General features: G+C 39.7%; 1 pseudogene; it reads left to right on the forward strand.

Moving 5' to 3' along the window:
* The first annotated feature begins 3,623 nt into the window (after positions 1-3,623).
* Positions 3,624-6,144, forward strand: LOC141539800 (ATP-dependent RNA helicase DDX50 pseudogene; annotated as a pseudogene).
* Positions 6,145-6,670: the final 526 nt, after the last annotated feature.

Genomic DNA, 6,670 nt, shown 5'->3' on the forward strand with positions numbered 1-6,670 from the left:
TTATACTATATATTTTATCTTATATTTTTGGAAATGTTTCTGGCCAAGCCAAATAAAGGTAGAAAAATTTGTATAGAGGTTATGGTTAAGGGCTTTGTCCAGTAGAGGAGTGTTATCCAACTATACTCTGTATCAGAAGCCCACTACTCCCCCTACTCATACTTTGCTGAAAAAAATTAATACAATTAGAGGTCCTTATTCTCCTTTCCTCATTTCATTATCTGTCTCGCTTAAATCCAACTCAAGTGCAAATCAAGATATCATCCTTGTAATGTCATTGGCCTTCTCTCAAAATGAAAGGATAAACAGCAGCTGCAATAACAACTCCTTGATATGATCTCCAACAATTCCTCTTTGACTTCATTCTTTTTTTATTTTGACTTCATTGTTTTATGAAGACATTTTACTTAACTTCCCCAAGGCTTGTCCCTCTACATATATTTTCATTCCACTTTGCTTCATCTTGTCCTACATACTACCTCCATGATTATCCTTTTTAATCCCTAATATTCAATCTCTTCCTATATATCAGTTTCTTTCTTGATGTCTAATTCTTTCCAATTCTTTAAAAGGCCTCTTTAGATATCATCATATTTACTAACATCCTATATCTTTCTTCCATTTCTCCCAAAACTTCTTGAAAAAGTCATATATACTTGGTGCCTCCCCCTTTTTTTTCTTTAGCCCCTTCAAACTGTCTCCAGATCTAACCAACAAATCATTTCTATTCTAAGTCTGTCTTTCCTGAATTCTCTGCACCATTTGATACCTTCCTGGATAATCTTTTCTCTTTGGATTTTCCTGATTTTTCCCTTGTTCTGGTGGTCCTCTTACCTCTCTGACTATAACTTCTCAGCCTTCTTTCCTAATTCCTCATCTATACTACCAATAGTAGGTTTATTATACGAAAGCTCTGCCCTGCTCTCTCTTACTTCTCTCTACATATATATTCTCAGCATCTCATTAGCTCGCAGTAGTTCAATTACCATTTTCATTCATATAATTACCAGATTTTTATATCTAGCCTAGTCCCTCTCCTGAACTTCTGCATCATCACCTGCCAATTGGACATTTGAAATCATATGCCCTGAAGGCATCTCAACTCAATATGTAAAAGTTATGACTCATCACCTTCCTTGTCTCCCTAAACCTACTCCTCTTCCAAATATCCCTATTAATGTCAAGGACACTAACATTTTGCAGTCACCAGATTTGCAATCTCATTGTCATTCCTGACATTTTGCTCTCTCTCACTCCACATAGTAAATCAGTTGTCAAATCTTCTTTTGTCTTGTGAATATGTCCCCTTCCCACCCTGGTGTAGGTCTTTATCATCTTTTAACGGGACTATTACTAAAATCTCCTATTTGATTTTCCTATGTCAAGTCTCTCCTCACTACAATTCATCCTCCTTAATCGCCAAAGTGATTTTTCAGCCCCTTACTCAATAAATGTCAGTGGCTCCCTATTGTTTCAAGTATCATATACAAACATTTTGATTTGACATTTAAAGCTCTTCACAAATAGTCTCTGCTTATTTTTCCAGTCTTCATATACATTACTTCACTCCACAAGCTCTTAAGTGCAGCCATATTGCCTGCTCATTTTTCAGTGTACACAGTACTCCATTCCAATGTCTATGTTTTTGCATTAACTGTCTCACATGCCTGCTATGCATATACTTTCCATTTTGGTTGCCTAGATTCCCTATTTTTCTTTAAGATTTAGTTAAATTATCATCTTCTACATGAAGACATTTTTGTTTTGTTTTTGTGAAGTAATTGGGGTTAAGTGACTTGCCCAGGATCACATAGCTAAGAAGTGTTCATCTCTGAGGCCAGATTTGAACTCAGTTTCTCCTGACTTTAGGGCTGGTGTTCTATTCACTGTACCATCTAGTTGCCCCTATATGAGGATTTTCTTGATTCTTCATGGCTGCTAGTGTACTCTTTCCCAAACTATCATATTCATATGCATATATGTAATTGTATTGCCATTAAAACACAAACTTCTTGAGGACAGGATCTATTTGTTGTTAAGTCATTTCAATTGTGTCCAACTCTGTATGACTCTAATTTCTGGAATACTCTCTCTCCCGATATGAAACTCTTAAATTCCTTGACTTCCTTCAAGATGCAGCTCAAATCCTACTTTTTGTTTTGGAAGAGCTTTCCTCTCATCCCACTTGCTTGTTCCTAGTTGCTAGTGCTTTCCTCTGAGATTACCTTCTATCTGCTTTGCATGTATGTTATATATATACTGAGTTATTTACATGTTGTTTTGCAAATTGGAATTGGAAGTACTTAGGAGTTAGGAACATTTTAAGTCTTTCTTTTATGCCACCCCCTGCACTTAGTTAAGTGCCTGACACATAGTAAAGACTTAAGTGTTTGTTGTAATTTACAGATCCAAAGTGTATTGCTTAATTATGTTTCCTTTACTCAAGTGATTAAGTCTTTAAACTGAGATGTTCCAGCTAGCAAGTCTCAGGGCAGCCAAAATTCTCTATAAGGCATATAAAGGCTGGGTGTTTATTTGTGGAGTGATTGTACCTGATTCCCTCAATCTAGCAGAAACAAGAACTTGCCAGTTATTTTATCAACTAACTTGTGTGTGACAAGTTGCCATGGAGATCAAAAAGTAATTTGGTGGTATTGGTATCCTGAAAATAAAGTGTGAGCCAAACTGCAAAATACCAGAAAGGGGGGAGAAGGGGAAAGGGAGAGGGCGGGTGGGCACACAAAAAAAAATCAAACTTTACAGCTTTTTTGTGAAAAGAAAAGGCTGGTTTGGAATGAAAAGGGAAGGATCCACAAAGTGCAGTAAATCCACTTTAGTCCCCAGGGTGGAGCTGTCCTAGAAGCTCAGTGCTGAAACAGACCTTAGAGAATGTATGGTCTAGCTTTATCATTTAACTGAAGAGGAAGCTGAAGATCAGAGAGGGCATGATTTGTCTAAATTCAGGTAGGTTATTAGTGGCAGAGCCAGTCTAGTTAGAACTCAGTACTAGTTCTCCCAGCTCATTATTCTTTTCATGCTTTCAACTTTCTCTTTGACCTTCTTTCTATTAATAAGACCAGTGCATGTTTAAAGCTATAGGCTCACAATTCCCTCTCCCTCCCTTTTATGTGTGGGCTTCTTATCTCTTACAGTTCCATATATATTTTCCTATAATTCTGCAGATTTAAGTAAAAGTGTCTCCCAAAGTTCTCTTTCCACTTTCTTGTTCTAATCAGCTCCCAAGTATTAAATTCTAAATGGATCCCCAAATCTGTAATCCAGTCCCAATCTCATTCCAGTTTCTACTGCATACAGGCCATTTCCAATGGATGTTCTATATGGAAGCTCAAAAACAAAATACACACAGTGAAAATCATTGTGAATACAGAGACAGAGACAGAGAAAGACAGGGAGATAAACAGACATAACACAAAGACAGATAGAGACAGAGATAGAGAGATAGAGAGATATTGAGAGATACAAAGACAGAGAGTGAGAGAGAAACAGAGACAGAGAGAGAAAGATTGAGTGACAGAGACAGTGAGTGAGAGAGAGATAGGAAGTAGAAGAGAAAGAGCCTAACCTATAAGATATCTCTCTTCAAAACTTCCCTATTGCCTTTTCTCGCCATCGCTCACGCTGAGGGGCTCGTGCGGAGTTGGCCGGGCGGGAGCAGCGGCGGACGATGCCCAGCAAGGTTCTGTGGGGAGATCTGATGGAGGAGGCGGCGCCCCTGGATGGGCCCGAGAGCCCGCGGAGGGAGAGTGGCCGGCACAAGAGTGATAAAAGAAAATTGAACCAGCGAGATGATCTTAAAAAGAAAATGGAAACATCAGATAATGATGATTTAGATGAACTTAACCCTCCCAAATCCAAAAAATCAAAAAGGAAAGAGAAGCTAAATGGAGAGACAAAAGAAGGCCTAGATAGATTTCCAAGTGAATTTTCAGGTTCACCCAAATCTGACAGAGCAAAAAAGAAAGGCCTTTCAAATACTAAAGAAAATGGAAAGACTTCAAAGAGCAGATCATCTCTTAGCAACTCCAGCCAGGCAACAAAACCCAGTAAGCTAGAAGAGGACCTAACACCAGAACAGAAAGAAGGTGCCTTCTCCCGATTCCCTATCTCTGAAGAAACTATAAAACTTCTTAAAGCTCGTGGGGTAACTTATTTGTTTCCCATCCAAGTGAAGACTTTTAGTCCTGTATACGAAGGGAAAGATTTAATTGCTCAGGCACGGACAGGAACAGGGAAGACATTTTCCTTTGCTATCCCTTTGATTGAGAAACTCCAAAGAGATCAGGAAGAAATGAAAAAAAACCGATCTCCAAAGGTCCTTGTTCTGGCTCCAACAAGGGAACTGGCAAACCAAGTAGCCAAAGACTTCCAAGATATAACTCGGAAACTTAGTGTGGCATGTTTTTATGGCGGAACACCATATCAGGGCCAAATTAATCACATTAGAAGAGGTATTGACATCTTAGTTGGGACCCCTGGTCGTATCAAAGACCACCTGCAGAGTGGCCGTTTGGATCTTTCTAAATTGCGTCATGTTGTTCTTGATGAAGTGGACCAAATGTTAGATATGGGCTTTGCTGACCAAGTGGAGGACATTATCCATGGATCTTATAAAACAGGTTCCGAAGACAATCCTCAGACCCTCCTGTTTTCTGCAACTTGCCCACAATGGGTATATAAAGTTGCCAAAAAATACATGAAAACCAAATATGAAGAGGTTGATCTTGTGGGGAAAATGACTCAAAAGACTGCAACCACCGTGGAACATTTGGCCATCCAGTGCCACTGGTCTCAGAGGGCAGCAGTCATTGGTGATGTCATTCAGGTCTACAGTGGAAATGACGGGAGAGCCATCATCTTCTGTGAGACGAAGAAAAACGTGGCTGAGATGGCCTTGAATCCTCATATAAAACAGAATGCACAGTGTTTGCATGGTGATATTGCACAGTCACAGAGAGAAATTACCTTGAAAGGCTTCAGGGAAGGCAGTTTCAAAGTTTTGGTGGCAACTAATGTGGCTGCGCGTGGTTTGGATATTCCTGAGGTTGATCTCGTGATTCAAAGTTCACCTCCACAGGATGTTGAATCCTATATCCATCGTTCTGGGCGTACAGGGAGAGCTGGACGAACAGGGATTTGCATATGTTTTTATCAGCCAAATGAAAGAGGTCAGCTGAAATATGTGGAAGGAAAAGCAGGAATCACTTTTAAACGTGTAGGTGTTCCAACTACAATGGACTTAGTTAAATCTCGAAGTGTGGATGCCATCAGGTCCCTGGCTTCAGTTTCTTTTGTTGCTGTTGAATTTTTCCGGCCATCAGCTCAGAGATTGATAGAGGAGAAGGGGGCAGTGGATGCATTGGCAGCAGCATTAGCGCACATCTCAGGTGCCTCCTCTTTCGAGCCTCGATCCTTGATCAACTCTGATAAGGGATTTGTGACTATGACTCTCCAAAGTCCAGAAGAGTTACAAGACATTAGCACTGCTCGGAAGGAACTCAGCAGGAAGCTGAGTAATGACACCATGTCCCGAATTGTCCGTATGTGCCTCCTGAAAGGGAAAATGGGTGTATGCTTTGATATTCCAACAAGTGAGTCAGAACTAATGCAGGCAGAGTGGAATGATTCAGATTGGATATTATCAGTGCCAGATTCATTACCAGAATTAGAAGAATATTATGATGGAGGGAGATCCTCCAATACGAGACAGAGAGGCGGACGGTCAGGTGGTCGTTTTGGAGGAGGACGAGCAGGTGGTCGATCTAGTGGCCGGCAAGGTGGCCGATCAGGTGGCCGGCAGAGTGGTGGTCGGTCACGGAGTCGACAAGATAACAGGAGGCGTGGAGGTGGAAACAGATCAAGAAGTCGGGGCAAGAAACGAAATTCCAACAGTTAATTCTGCCAATATAAGTTAGTTAATCAGGTCAAATCATGTTTATTGTCCACCTCAACTTGAGTCTTAGCTGGGGGGATATTTGCTATTTGCAAAAGCACTTCATCATATTTTTCAAAAATAGCATTACGACCATTTATGTGAAAACAAATTTACTTATCCAGTTATACCTTTGAATAAAAAAAATCTTTTATTGTCTCTTTTCAAAAAAAAAAAAAAAAAAAAAAAAAAACTTCCCTATTTATTCTGAGGGTAACACTAACCTAGTCATGTTACTTAGGTTTGCAACCTCAGTGTCATCTTTGTTTTTTGTTTATCCCTCTCCTTCCACATCCAATTAATTGCCAAATCTTATCAATTATACCTCCATAACATTTATTGCATCTGTCCCCTTATCTCCATTCCTACAACCACTATACTAGTTTAGGTTCATGATCTTTCTCCTGTCTATTGCAACAGCCCTTTAAATTGTTTCCTTACTTCCTGTCACTCCCCTCTTCAATGCATTCCATACACAGGGAGGCTAATTAGTATTCTTACAATATGTCTGAACTTTTTACTACTCTGCTCAAAACTCTTCAATGATGTCTGTGGCCCATACTAAGCTTTCCACATTTTGTTTCTGCCTTACCTTTCCAGACATTATGTATCATTCAATAAATTAACAAGCATTTATGGAGTACATACAATTGCACCAAAAATAATTTTACATCATATTCTCTCTCTCTCTCTCTCTCTCTCTCTCTCTCTCTCTCTCTC

This window comes from Sminthopsis crassicaudata, chromosome 4 (genome assembly GCF_048593235.1).
Source record: "Sminthopsis crassicaudata isolate SCR6 chromosome 4, ASM4859323v1, whole genome shotgun sequence".
NCBI classification, from domain to species: Eukaryota; Metazoa; Chordata; class Mammalia; order Dasyuromorphia; family Dasyuridae; genus Sminthopsis; species Sminthopsis crassicaudata.